A 15,486-nucleotide genomic window follows, 5' to 3' on the forward strand; every position below is an offset into this window, starting at 1 on the left:
GTTTGTGGAGAAGTAGTTTGTGAATAGTCTCCACCCTTAGGCTGTTCCAGGTGTGGGTCCCCCACCACTCCCTGCTGTCCAGACTCCAGGAGTCATACATCATGCTGTTTGAGCAGTGTCACTGAAGCTCCGCTCTCTCAGTTTGAGGTGAGGGGGAAGCACAAACCACCCTCACCTCCAGACACACGTCATCATAGGAAAGGCGGTAACTCTCACAAATCTGTAACTTTCTCCAAAGATCATCCTCACCCTCTTTTCCAATGCCTACCCTCTTCAATTTCAACTCTGTCATAATATTGAGCTGGTGAAGGCCTAAGAGATACAAAACTTAGTTTTCCCCTGCTCCTTTCTCAGTCCTGAATAGGGCATGGGTCCATATAGCATCTTGTATTAGAATATGGGGTAGTTGGTACTTATTTTCTTAGGGTGTCAGCCAAAATCAGAATGTTCAGTTTTTATTACATGCTACATGGTCTTCTTGCTAGGCTTTTGCAGTTCATTCTTTTTATTGAGGCAAAGTGAGCCTTTAAAACCATAACTAGATGATTTTATTCTGCTCTTTAAAATTCTTCAATGACTTTTCTTTTTGTGTGTGTGATTTATTTATTTTTTAATATCTTTATTGGAGTATCATTGCTTTACAATGGTGTGTTAGTTTCTACTTTATAACAAAGTGAGTCAGCTATACATATACATATATCCCCATATCTCCTCCCTCTTGCCTCTCCCTCCCACTCGCCTGATCCCACCCCTCCAGGTGGTCACAGAGCACTGAGCTGATCTCCCTGTGCTATGCTTCAGTGACTTTTCATTGTACTTAGAATAAAGTCTGCATGCTCTTCAAGACCCTTCATGAATTGGTCCTTGTCCGCCTTTTCAGTCTTCTATGGTATCACTCTCCTATATACTCACTATTCTTGTAGCCACACAGGCCTTCTTAGTTTTGCTACTCCATAAATTCAAACTCCCTTCTAAATTAGGGCCTTTGGACTTGCTGTTCCTTCTGTTTGGAAGATTTTCCCCTAGAAAACTTGCTCTTGTCCACATTAAAGTTTCAGACTCTATCGTATTATTTTTCTTCATAATATTTATCGCTATTGGAAATTCTTATGTTTCTTACTTGTGTGTGATCTGCTTCCCCCACTAGAATTTAAGATTCATGAAAGCAAGGCTCTAGACTTTTTGGCTCAATGCTGTAACTTCAGTGCCAGGGACAATATCTAATATGTAAGCTTTCAATAAATACTTTTGACAAACATTTTATTGCATGCTTCCTAGGTGCCAGGCTGTGTATTACTAGCACAATTTTGATAAAAAAATTTAGTCCCTGCCCTTAAGAAACTTTCAGAGTATGAAAAAGATAAGAAAAAGAGCCAAATTTTCATATTGTATGATATGTGTTATATAAGAGCAAAGTGTTAGGGCTTCTATGGAGGCAGAGAACGAATCCAGTGTGGCAGGGAGAGTCTGGGTAACCAGAGAGTGTAAGGCAGAATTTTAGAATGCAGAGGCTGTTTCCTGACTTCTAAAGTAAAGCCAAATGAAGGATGAAAAGAGCTAGGGGCAGAGGGAAGGAGGTGGTTGGGTAATAAAGAAGGATGATGACCTTGTATCTCATTTCTGGTGTCTCTACACTGTCTGAAGAGCTTGATGTTGATATGAGAGCCCACTCAGACTTGTCTTCCAGACTCTGTCCACTTCTGTCACTGCTTATTTTGTATATATACATATTTCCACACATCTAAACTATAATAGCCTTTCTAAAACAACATTTATTTGTATCATGTGATGGTATTCTACTGTGATAGAACACCTATAATAACACTCAAGAAACTAAATGTATCCAAAATTTCTATTTATTCTTAGATTGTTTCCAGCACAGTTGATTATTGAAGTATTGATCTTTTTGCTCAAAACTGGTTTAAAAACCATAAACATCAGTACTATGAACAAAAGAGTTAAATAAATGTCATTTAACCCATTTCTACTTAAAGTTTATTACTAGTAAGATAGACTTAGGTTAATGTTTTTGTTGCCTGTACTGTCTTTCTTTCCCATTTTTAAAATTGAAGTTTAGTTAATTTACAATGTTGTGTTAGTTTCAAGTGTACAACAAAGTGACTCCGTTATATACACACACACTATATATATTGTGTGTATATTCTTTTTTTAAGATTCTTTCCATTATAGATTATTGCCACATATTGAGTATAGTTCCCTGTGCTACACAGTAGGTCCTTGTTGTTTATCTATTTTATATACAGTAGTTTGTATATGTTAATCCCAAACTTCATTGCCTGTACTGTTAATAGGAGTTTTCAAGGTCGGTGAATCAAGTAGATAATTCTGGAAGCAAACTCCATTTGTAGGTTCAGCAAGCAAAATAATTAGTAAAGAGTGTATGAGTTATTGTATTTGAAAGATTTTCTAAGCCCTGTCAAAGCAAAGTCATCATTTTATGTCATGAGTTTTAAAAAGTACTAACATAATCTAATAATCAATAAGTATTTATTTTATTCTTAGATCACTAATGAAGTTGTTTTTTTGCCATTTGGGTTGAGTCAGTTGAGTCATCAACTTAAAATTAGGCATTTACCATTTTCTTTCAGATGTCAATTGTCAAAAAATGATGAAATTACAGTGCAAAAGATGTCCATGTGACAGACCATTATTTTTCTATCAAAGCTAAAGTTTAATAGGTGGTAGAAATCAAACACCATATTTAGCAATCAATTTTCTCCTTTGGAAAGAAAAAGCTCACAAAAATGGAAGAAAGATTGATTTAGGAGTTAATTATGCAACAGTTCTGATACCCCTCTTGGTGTGCTACTCTGTTTAGGAAAAGGAAAGACGTAATATGAAGTCCCTAAAGGACATTTTAGTGAAGAGCTTGAAAGGACATCTGAGATCCAGAGGAACTAAAGAAAAGAGTGAAATATTCAGCTGATGTGGCTTTAACCTGGATAGGGAAAGACTTAGTCATTAACTCTTTGGCACTGACTTGAAGAACAACTCATGGGCACATGGATATTCCTTGCTTTGATCTCTCCTAGCTAAATTTTGTATTGCACAAGCCATCTGAAAGTAGTGTTTTGTGGGTATAGTCCTTGACATTTGTGTTAATTCTGTGCATGTCATATCCTCAAAATGCCTTCTAAAATGTATTGCTCATAGGGTATGTTGCCAGTTATTCTCCTAAAGATAGCATTATTATCTAGTATCCTTGGAATATGTCTATTAACTTTACTTTTAAGAAGGCAGTGCATGATCAAAATGCTTTTTATCTGTACAGAAGGTCCAGAATGGAATGGTTGCCTCTCCCAAATCTTGCCTTGGTTTTTTATGGTCCAGTTCAATCTTATCATTTCTATTCTCCTGTTTTATAATTTGACATTACTTACCTCCTTTGGATTGAAATTTATTTTTGTAATATATATGAACAAATAAGTGAATAGTTCAAAAAATAATAGGAAATGTCTATTAAACAGCTTTTGGAACATCTTTTTAAAGACTATGTAATGTAGCATATTATTTGCATAGAAACATATGTCACTAATTCAGAGAGTTCCTGCAAATTCATTTTATTAATTGTATTAATCTCAGTTTATGAAGGACATGTCTAGTTATAAAAAAGAAAAAACAAATCCAATCAAGCCAGCTAAAGAAAGGGGATCACTAGAACAAATGACTTTATATCACACAAGGGCCACTCAGGGGACTGGAGACGGTTATAGAAAGGAGATCCTCTTACTTTCTTTCCAGATTCAAGTGGTCTCTCTCATCTGCACTTTTCTTTGCTGTTTTCTTTCTCTGCTTGCATGTCAACCAACATGAAATTCTGGCTCCAGTGCTGGATAACCTTTTCATTCAAGTCCTGCTTCATCCAGCAGTTAATTGACTAGTATCTCCCTGCCCTATTGATAAATTCTGAGGAGAGAGTTTGAATCAATTTTAGAGTAAGATGTTGTTTGGGTGATTATGTTGCCAGAGTTGGCACCAGATCCTTGCTCAAAATCCGCAAAGTCCCACATTTAACAGGAGTTAACTTAAATCTTTAAGTCCCAAGGTGCAGAGATAAGAAGGGAAGCTATAGGAAGAGAAAAACAAAAAACAGATAGAACAAGATGGAACCACGATGGTGAGGAATATGACCTCCAACAGACCCTGGGCCTCATAATACACTGATTTTACTACATTAGTGTTTTAATGACACATCTACTGGCAGCCACGACTGGAAGTCAAGGACCAAAAAAGGATAAAAAGAGGGTGGCACCCCACTCCTTCAGAAAGCCCTGGTCCTTCTCCAGTAGACTAATGCCTCTGCCTCCCCATCATTAGCCTCACTCCTCGTTCCTATGTCTTTACTCTTTAAAATCAAATCCCTCCTGCCATGTGGGCCAGAAGATGATCTGTGAACTAAGTTCCTGCTTCTCCATTCTTTGGCCATTGACTAAAGCTTGAACTGCATTGAACTCAGCTTTGGTTTTGTTATTTGGCTACAAGAACCTGAAAGGAAAATACCTTTTCCCACTGAGGCAGAGGGCCTTGGCCAGGCTAGGGCCTGAGCAGGGGTCCATACAACTTAATTCGGTAACAATTACTCCGAACCATGTCAACTAAGTCTAAATATTCAATAGTATTGAAGAATTATGTATTACTCTCTGTTAATGATTTTTGTTGGTATGTTTACGGTCAGGATAAAGAAATGACATCAGAGCTTTAGGAGTGATTTACTCTGACCTGATGTATACTCAGTTGAAGATGAGAGGATTCAGCATAAGGGTAAGGGGTATATTGCATTTTTATACTTTAATATTTGTGGATAATTTTATAGCATTTTAATGTGTACTTGCCATTAGAAGGGCCCTGAAGGAGATTGAATACCTAGGCATTCTTCCAAGGCAGGGTAAAAACCAGATGAGTATCTGATGGCCATATTTTGGGCAACTGGTACAGATGTTGTCCCAGTCTCTTTGAAATGTGGTTAATTCTTCCTTTCTAGGTCACTTTGTATTTGTAGGACTATATCAAGGCAGTTCCAGAAGAAATTACTCTAATTAAATGGCTTTTTATAGTGCCTGGCTTTTTGCCTGCCCTTCCTCTCTTTGTCTTGCTTCTTTGAGAAGAGTTAATATAAATTTTCAAGTAGGAGAAGTGGGTAAGTTAGTAGAAAACTGTGATAATTGTGTTCTACTATGCAATCAATTTTAGGGGAAAAGAACCTCAAGGAGCTTGTGTGGGTTTTGAGGAAAAAGAAATTGGTTTAAGTTCCTGAATCCTGCTGCAAAGAGGGAAAGGAAAGCCCAGAAAACTGGCCTGGACTAGAGAAAGGTGGTGTCGCTAAACAGAAGAAAGATGCATTTGATTCCTTAGTATCAATCTCTGGATGTTTAATGAGCTTCTACCAAGTATGAAGTCCGGTGCTCTGGTCTATAAAAACCAGTTACAGACCTTGCTTTCAAGGGGTTTACAACTCAGTTGAAATGACACAAGCACACATATTGCTAGGTAGGTTTGGATAAGATAGACCATAAATTTATGGAAAATTAATATCTCTGGCCCTGAGGTGCAAGCATAGATGCTTTCTCCCGAATCCTTTCAACACCATGGAGTTTGAGGAGTCACATACCAGAAGTTCTTACAAAACTGAACTACAAAATCATGGATTTCCTATACAGGAGCCAATGTTGTAGGTAACATTTTGAGGCTGACAGACATGTCAAGAGAGGGGGTTGCAGGGGTAGCACCCTGCAGGGGAAAGGTGAGAGTGTAGTAGTGTCACCGTGGAGTACAACACACAGCCAATGGCTCATTGTTTCCTTCTCTGTGGGCTTCACTTTAACGACACATAAGATCTAGTGAGGGTAACTCTGGGTTTCTTAAGTTCGTCACGTTTAGGTAATTTGGCAGATCAGGACAACTCAGCACCTCCTTTGCACATAATATTCTATTATAAGAAGCTTTCCTAGAGACAGCTGTAGCAGAAACTTTTTTCCATAATGTGATACTTTTTCATAAATAGTATAACTTTCTGATTATTGTCCAAATGCAACATTTATTGAGGAGCCACTGCATGTTAGTTCCATACACGTTTCAAATGTTTGAAGCAAATTAAAATGTTCTTACTGTAAATTTGTCTTATTCATTAAATAATCAAGTATGAAAAACAAATCAAGAAAACAAGGATGCTTCGATGAATAAGAAGACTAATAATTCACATTTGGTAGATATATTTGGTTAGAAAGGTTAAATGTGTTACAGTAGTAGTCTTACTACTATTTTTCTATTTGTTAAAAACTTCAGTAAAATATCATTATTTCAATGAGTACAAAATCAGTATTTTAACTAAACTTGAGTAAACTACTGAAAAGAATGAGAAAACACATACAATTTTTTGATCTATTAGGAATTTGTGAAGAAAGTAAAAAACAATAACAAAACAGTTTTTGGTATTATTAAAGTGATACTTATTGTATGTAAGGATCAGTAGGTTAAACTGTAGGACTGAAGAGAGAACATTTGGTGTGGTGGTAGAGCAGAGAGTTGTCTGCATTTGCTTAAGAACTATTTGGAAGCAATCTAATTTTGATTACTTTTAAATGATCTTTCCAAACAAGGGCAAAGCAAATTGTCACTTGTATTCTCTTTTTCTGTTTTTACCCTCATTAGTTACATACTACAGAAACTCTGTTAATATAAATCTGAGTGAATATAATGACATAAGATGCCAATCAATGCAGTTAACATAATTGTTTTCAAAATAATCTCTGATTACTTCATATCTTGCTAATTTACATATGAAGGAAAAAATCTATTATGTTTGTAATGAATTAATTCATAATACAGATGTACATTTAGCTTACTTCTTTATTTTTAGAAACAGCTCTCTGACAGTATAATTCTCCTATGTTGACTTAAGTATAATTAAGTTCATGTTTTCTTTTTGCATAAGAATTTCTCTTTTGTCTTATCTTTAGTTTTATGATGAAGGAATTTTACATTTAGTCAAATAAAAGCTGTTTTGGGGTTTATGACTTTAAAAACCTGCATTTTAAAATAGCCTTTGTATCTGTTTCTCACACTATCAATCTCTATTTCCCAAAGCAGTTTCTGCAAAATTTAATTAAGATTTGCTTATTTTTTTCCATTTTTTTCCCCTTAAGTACTGTTGTCCTAAGTAGCTGCCAAACTAGCAATTTTGAATTCCTAGAGAGATCTAGTTTTTATCATCTGTTTGCCAAAAAATCGAAGTTGTCTTTCTTTTCTTTTTCATTGTGGAATGTCAATATTTGAAAGCTAAAAAATGATTTTCATTGCTTGTATTCTATGTGTGTCATTTTTGATGCAATTCAGATATTTAACACATTTAGGCTGCCAGATTTAACAAATAAGAAAGTGGATAATACCCAGTTAAATCTGAATATTAAATAAACAATGAATAAACTTTTAGTATGTCTAGAATGCTTATACTGACAAAAATATTCATTGTTTACCTGAAATTCAAATTTAACTTTGTGTCTTGTATTTTATCTGGCAACCTTAACACATTTCATCATATTTCATAGGATTTGTGTCAACATTCCATTTCTTTTAGATCCTATTTCTTCTCTTTTATACTATCTTCATTTCCCATTTTTTAGATTACAAAATGAGAAAACAGTGAATTCAGTTCTATAATTTTTGCCATACAGAGAAATTGTCTTGTTGGGTAAGATACTAAATACTGTGTTTACAGGTAATACATTAAAATTATTTAAAAAATTCAAAAGCACAAGAGGTAGCCATAATCCTGATGACACTTTCAACTCTAAACCTCTAGTTTACCTTTTCATTTCAGAATTTACTTTAAACGTCCCCCTCTCACCCCCACCTCCCACTCCCAAACACACACACAGCTTTTAGGCTTCCTCTCTTGATCAGAGTTGGCTGGGATGGGTTCTCTTCCAATGACAAGGAGGGGAGAGTTGTTGAAATTAGTTTTCTGGCTTTTGGCTAGTCATGAACAAAATCATTCAACAGTTATTTCTCAGCTATGTTCATCAGACTTCCTCACTAAAGCTGTTAATGGGTGTTCCTAACGGGGCGGGGTGGTCAAATAAAATTGGGATGTTCTGGGTTAAAGGCATATCTCTACTGTAGAACTTCTCTGAAGCTTAAGTATGCTACTTTTCACTAGGCATCTGTAAGAGGAGACCGCAGTGAGACAGGCTGGGACCTGGGACCCTTTGCTGCAGTGCTTGCACCTGGACAAACATCTCCTTGAGCAACAGAATACAAAGAAACTAGAAGGGACTAAAAATAACTGTGTACATGCACAGTTGGGGCAAATTAGGAACAAGATACAAAAAGACCAAAAACCCAACTGCCACTTCTGAGGTGTCTGGAGCAAAAGCAGGGTACTTGCGCATGCACGCTGCACACAGCACCATCAAGGGGGTGGGCAGACCACCTAAGCCACCCTTTCGCTTCCAGCCCCACCCAAGAACCCACCCCTACCCTCACCCCATTTAAGAGACAAGCTCGCCCCCGCTCAGGGGGCAAGCAAAGGAACCTGTTACTTGTTTTCTCTCCCTTGTGCTCTAGCATGAGTCCCAATAAAGCCTTGCCTGAATTTCTCATCTGGTCTCTTATCAATTTCTGTTGATTAAAGAGTTCAAGAACCCTGGTCAGTAACAACAGAATACTGCTTTTCCCTAATTTTTTTGGACTGTAGACCTTTTTGTGCGTGTGGCACACCAAGTACATTTTTGTGAGACACTAGAGTTCTGGGAAAAACAGTTTCGGAATTCTGAAGAAGGTTCCAGCTCATGTTTCATCTGATTTCAAGATATCAGGTGGTTTGAGAACTAGAGTAGTGTGACAATCATCAGAAACCAGTCTACCACAGTATCAGTCAGGCTGCATCAACAGGGCAGATTTCAAATGGCTTACTCTGAGCATTGTTGGATTAATGTAAATTGAATAAACTCATATTAACAAATAACAGGAACTAGGAATAGGGAAGGCACAGAGATCAGAGATAAGGAAAATTGGAAATAACTTTTGTTGAGCACCTACATAGTCCTAGAAACTACACAAGATGCCTAATATAGCTTGTTTATATTAGGCATTGTTTGTATTGTTTATATTATTTTCATAATGTCCTCACAACAGAAGTGTCATACCCTTTTATAGATGAAGAAACTGAGCCTCAGAGAAGTCTAGTGATTTGTTTGTTGTCACATATAGTTAAGTTGGCACACCTGGGATTTGATACAGGGTTTTTTTTAGCCTTCAAACCCATATTTTTCCCCTACTCATAGGAATCTACCTAAAGTCAGTTTCTTTTTGGCTTCTCCTACTACTCTAGAACTATCCAGACTACTCCTTCAGTTTTGAGAACTACCACTGTAAAACAGCGATGATTCTTTTCTTTTTTAATTACCTGAACAGCTACTATTTTCTGGTAACTTACAATGACCACTCCTTTCTGTGATTCATCTAGAGTGTTTTACAAATTGCAGATCAGTAACTACTCACACGAGTAAATAAAGGCTCTCAGGTAGTGAAAAGGCAGCTGTTCTCAATTCGCTGGCTGCCATTTTGGAATCACCTGGGGACTTTAAAAAAAGTTTTAAAAAAACTTTAAAACTAAATTTCTGTGTCTCAGCCCCAGAAATCCTGATTTAATTGATATAGGGTGTGGCATGGGCATTAGGATTTTAAAACACTACCCAGGTGATTCTAATGTGCAGTCAGGCTGAGAACAACTGTTCTTAGGGATCAAGATGAACATACAAGTATTTCCATAAAGAAGCAAAGGAAATGTGTTAATGTTACTTTTAATTTAATACACTCATTAAAAAAAAATAGCTGTTGAGTCAAAGACCTTTTTCAGATGGAATAACAGCAAGTTGAAACTTGGTATCTTTTCCTATTTAAATGATATTTGTATTCATTTGGGGTACGGTGGTGTAAAATATGTACTTATTTCATTAGTTAGGTTACTGAGTCATTCCTATTTAATCTTTAAAACTCATAATCCTCCCCATACCATGGTGGTCTCACATCACATCTCAGTGTAGATTTAATTACCGCACTAAGAAAAGTGCATTATCAAAACAGCATGAAATATCCCCATAGTAATGTGTTAAGTCCTTTTATTAATGCACTTTTTATATCTCATATTTGTTTATCTCTTACTAACCCAGCCAGAAGTCTCATAAATAGAACTTAAGCAAACTACCACTTTCTCAATGTAACTACAACATTTTTCAAATTATTCTTTAATTTTGGATGTTAATTTGTTTTTTCTAATTATCAAAATTGAAGAAAAAGAAACTTTATTAGATTTGTTCTAGAAACAATATAGTATAACTTTTAAAAGCAAATGCTAAAATAGTGACAATAACAATGGATATTTATTGAAAATACAAAGAGCTCAAATTGCCAGGTTATGGCACTGGAAGGGTGTATGAAGCAAGGGAGAATCTAGATGTAATAATGCTGGCAAAAATTTATGGTGCACTAATTGCATTATAGTCAAGGTCTCATTTAACCCTATTTATAATACTAGGATTTAGGCACTACTACTATCCCAACTATATAGGTGGGCATATTGAATCTCAGCAGGCTTTGAACTCAAACAGTCTGGCTCTAGAGGTTGTAGTCTTAACCATTATGTGTTATTGCCTTCTTCAAAATTGAGTGATTGAGGGGTTTGTTATGTCAAAAACCTTACATATATAATTCAGGTAAATTAATAGTTTCAGGGTGGGTGTCAAGGTAATGAGTTTGTACTTAGACATATGTTATTTGGGGTGCTGGAATTTTACCTTGAGGTAGTATTCATCAGGCACTTAACAATATGGATCTGAAATTCAGGAGAAAGTTCAGAGCTGGAGAAGATGAGGGTAACATATGTATGGAGGCAGTGGTTAAGAATGTGGTAGTGAGTAAAATAACCAAGGATATATAAAATGAGAAGAGGTTTTAACACTGGATCCCTTGGAAACACCTCTGTGAAGCAGGATGCAACTGGATTGGAGAGAAAGACGGCACAATAACAGAGAATACACTATCACAGAAGCCAAGGGAAGAGGTTTTAAGAAAGAAATGGTGATTAGCAGTGTCAAATGCACAGAAATGTACTAGAATAAGGCATGGATTCTGTATTTGAATGATAGCAAATTTTTAGCAATCTTCTAAGGAATGATTTTAATATTCGTGTAGGGCTGGAATAGAGACAGTGTTAGCTTATTGAGTAAATGAAGAGTCTTAATTTAGAAGTAGCTAATGTTTGTGGAGTGCTCTCTATGGACCATGCACTATTGAAGGATTTTGCATGTTTTTAAATGAGTTAACCTGAGGTGGGGATTCTGTATGCTCAAGAGCTCAAGAGCACACAGAATTAAGGAATTAAAGAGAGAAATAAACAACATACTAGAAGTTAAAAAAAAACAACACACCTATCTCAGCAAATGATAGAACAATTAGAACAAAAAATATTTTAAAAATAGAAAAGAGTAAGAACACAGAGGATCTAAACAATACAATTTTTAACCTTGGTCTAATTTATATTTACAGAACACCCAACAAATGTAAAATATACATAAGGAGCTCAGTAAAAGCCTAAGTATTTGGAAATTGAGTAACACACTTCTAAAAAATCCATGGTCAAATAAGGAATTGCAAGGGAAATTTAAAATATTTTTAACTGAATGATAATAAAAATGCTATATCTAAAAATTTCTGGAGACAACTAAACAGTTCTTAGAGGATAATTTAGAACTTATTGCTTATATTAGATATCAATAACTTAAGGTTCCATCTCAAGAAGCTAGAAAAAGAAGAGCAAACTAAATCCAAGGAAGTAGAAGGAAGGAAATAATAAAGGTAATAGCAGAAATCAAAGACATAAAAGTAGACAAAAATAAAGAAAACAAAGTCAAAGATGGTACTTTTAAAAGATCATCAAATGTGATGAAATTCTAGATTGATAAGAAAAATAAAAGATTAAAACCAAATCAGCAATATAAAAAATGAAAGAGGGGTTTTCCATGCAAATCATACAGATATTAAAAGGATAATAAGAGAATATTAGGAAAATAATGTCAACAAATTAAACAATTTAGATAAAATGGACAAATTCTTTGAAAAACACAAATTAGTAAAGCTCCCTCAAGAAAAAAGTAGATAACATGAAGAGCTCTATATCAGTGAAAGAAATTGAATTAGTCACTAAATACCTTCCCACAAGGAAAACTAACTCCACATGGTTTCACTGGTGAATTATACCAAATATTTAAAGAAGAAATAATATAAATTTAATAAAACTGCTCTCAGTAAATAGAAGAGGTGGGGACATTTCCAACTAATTTCTTGAAGTCAATATTATCCTGATACCAAAGCCAGAGAAGGACATTAAAAACGAAAACAAAACAAAAACACCCCCAAATCCCCATTAGCCTAGATGTTAAAATCCTTACCACAATACTAGCAACTGAATTCTGAAATATTTAAAAAGGATAACACATCACGACCAAGTGTGATTTGTCTCAGGAATGCACAGTTACACTAACATTTAAAAATGTGATTCAACATAGTAACAGAATAAGAGAGAAAACATGTTATCATTTCAATAGAAGTAGAAAAAATCTCTGATAGAATTCAACACACAGTCATGGGAAAAACTGTAAAAATAGAAGGGAACTTTCTCCATCTGACAAAAGGTATCTATAAGAAATCTACAGATAATATCATACTTAATTGTGCAAGTCTGAACATTATTTTCCTTAAACTGGGAAGAGGCAAAGAAGCTTGCTTTCGCTGCTTCTATCCAACATCATATGTCATAGACATAACAAAAAAAGCAAGAAAAAAATGCATAAGGGTAGGAAAGGAAGGGTAAAGCTTTCTCTACTTGTAGATGACAAATCTGTCTACTTAGAAAATCTATAGGAATCTAAAAGTCAACTATTAGAATAAGGGAATTTTTCCAAGTTGCAGGATACAAGCTAATAAAATCATTTGTAATTTAATATACTAGTAGATAAAATTTTGTTAACGTCTTTATTGGAGTATAATTGCTTTACAGTGCTGTGTTGGTTTCTGCTGTATAACAAGGTGAATCAGCTATATGTATACCTATATCTCCATATCCCCTCCCTCTTGTACTCCCTCCCACCCCCCCATCCAACCCCTCTAGATGGTCACAAAGCACCGAGATGATCTCCCTGTGCTATGCAGCTGCTTCCCACTAGCTATCTATTTTACATTTAGTAGTGTATATATGTCAATATTATTCTCTCACTTCACCCCAGCTTACCCTTCCCCCTCCCCGTGTCCTCAAGTCCATTCTCTACTTCTGTGTCTTTATTTCTGTCCTGCCCATAGGTTAATCAGAACCATTTTTTTTTTAGATTCCATATATATGTGTTAGCATATGGTATTTGTTTTTCTCTTTCTGACTTACTTCACTCTGTATGACAGACTCTAGATCCATCCACCTCACTACAAATAACTTAATTGTGTTTCTTTTTATGGCTGAGTAATATTCCGTTGTATATATGTGTCACATCTTCTTTATCCATTCATCTGTTGATGGACATTTAGGTTGCTTCCATGTCCTGGCTATTGTAAATAGAGCTGCAATGAACATTGTGGTACATGACTATTTTTGAATTATGGTTTTCTCAGGGTATATTCCCAGAAGTGGGATTGCTGGGTCATCTGGTAGTTCTATTTTTAGTTTTTTAAGGAACCTCCATACTGTTCTTCATAGTGTCTGTATCAATTTACATTCCCACCAACAATGCATGAGAGTTCCCTCTTCTCACATCTAAATGTCTATTTAGGTTTCCTGCCCATGTTTTGATTGGTTTGTTTGTTTTTCTGATATTGAGCTGCATGAGCTGTTTGTATATTTTGGAGACTAATCCTTTCTCAGTTGCTTCATTTGCAAATGTTTTCTCCCATTCTAAGGGTTGTCTTTTCATCTTATTTATGGTTTCCTTTGCTGTGCAAAAGCTTTTAAGTTTAGGTCAGAGCAGAAGTAAATGAAATAGAAACAAACATGCCAAAAACAATAGCAAAGATCAATAAAACTAAAAGCTGGTTCTTCGAGAAGAGAAATAAAATTGATAAAGATTTAGCCAGACTCATCAAGAAAAAAGGGGGAGGGCTCAAATCAATAAAATTAGAAATGAAAAAGGAGAAGTTACAACTGACACTGCAGAAATACAAAGGATCATGAGAGATTAGTACAGGAAACTATATGCCAATAAAATGGACACCCTGGAAGAAATGGACAAATTCTTAGAAAACTACAAATTTCCAAGACTGAACCAGGAAGAAATAGAAAATATGAACAGACCAATAACGAGCAATGAAATTGAAACTGTGATTAAAAATCTTCCAACAAACAAAAGTCCAGGACCAGATGGCTTCACAGGTGAATCCTATCAAACATTATAGAAGAGCTAACACCTATCCTTCTCAAACTCTTCACCTTGCCTTTAAAAGTGCTTTGCTGAAACCCTTGGAGGAGTCTGGGCCTTTTGGGGCATGAGCCACCTGTTTCCTTGCATGGCCCTGCAATAAACCTTTCTCTGCTCCAAACTCTGACATTTCCGTTTGTTTGGCCTCACTGTGCATTGGGCACACGAACGAACCCGCGTTTGGTAACACCACATATATGTATGGTTAATTGATTTTTGAAGAAGGTGCCAAGGTAATCCATTGAGGGAAAGAAAAGTCTTTTCAATAATCATGCTGGAATACCTGTTATTCATATGGAAAGTTGAATACTGATCCTTAACAGATATACAAAAATAATTTGAAATGGATCACAGACATAAAAGGAAAAGCACAAACTTTAAAACTTGGTCTATAAAATGTAGAAGAAAATCTTAGTCATTTTAGATTAAGCAAAGCTGTCTTAGATAGAATAAATTAGTACAAGCCATAGTGGAAAAAAATCATTAAATTGGGCTTTGTTAATGTTTTAACCTTTTGATTTCTGAAAAACACTCAAGAAATAAAAAGTCCAGCCATAGAATAGGAGACATTCGACATATAAATGACAAAATATTTGTATCCAGAGTATATAAAGATCTTTTGCAAGTTGATAATATGAAGACAAAGGACTCATTTTAGAAGTGGACACACGGTTTAAACAGACACTTCACAAAAGAAATTTGAATAGCCCAAATCCCATGGTATATGGTCAACATCATAGTCATCATGGAAATGTTATTTAAATGATAATGATAAAAACATCATTGGAAAATACCAGTTGTTGGTTAGAATATGGAGGAAGTGGAATCCTCATGGGAGAATAGGGGTATAAAATGATACAACTACTTTGGAAAATTATTGGCATATTTCTATAAGTTAAACATAAACATGCCATATAATTCAACCATTCCGTTGCTGGGTCTTTACTCATGAGAAATGAAAACATATGTCCACAAAAAGCCTTGTACATGAATGTTCAATCCACTTTAC

This window comes from Balaenoptera musculus, chromosome 4, assembly GCF_009873245.2.
Source record: "Balaenoptera musculus isolate JJ_BM4_2016_0621 chromosome 4, mBalMus1.pri.v3, whole genome shotgun sequence".
NCBI classification, from domain to species: Eukaryota; Metazoa; Chordata; class Mammalia; order Artiodactyla; family Balaenopteridae; genus Balaenoptera; species Balaenoptera musculus.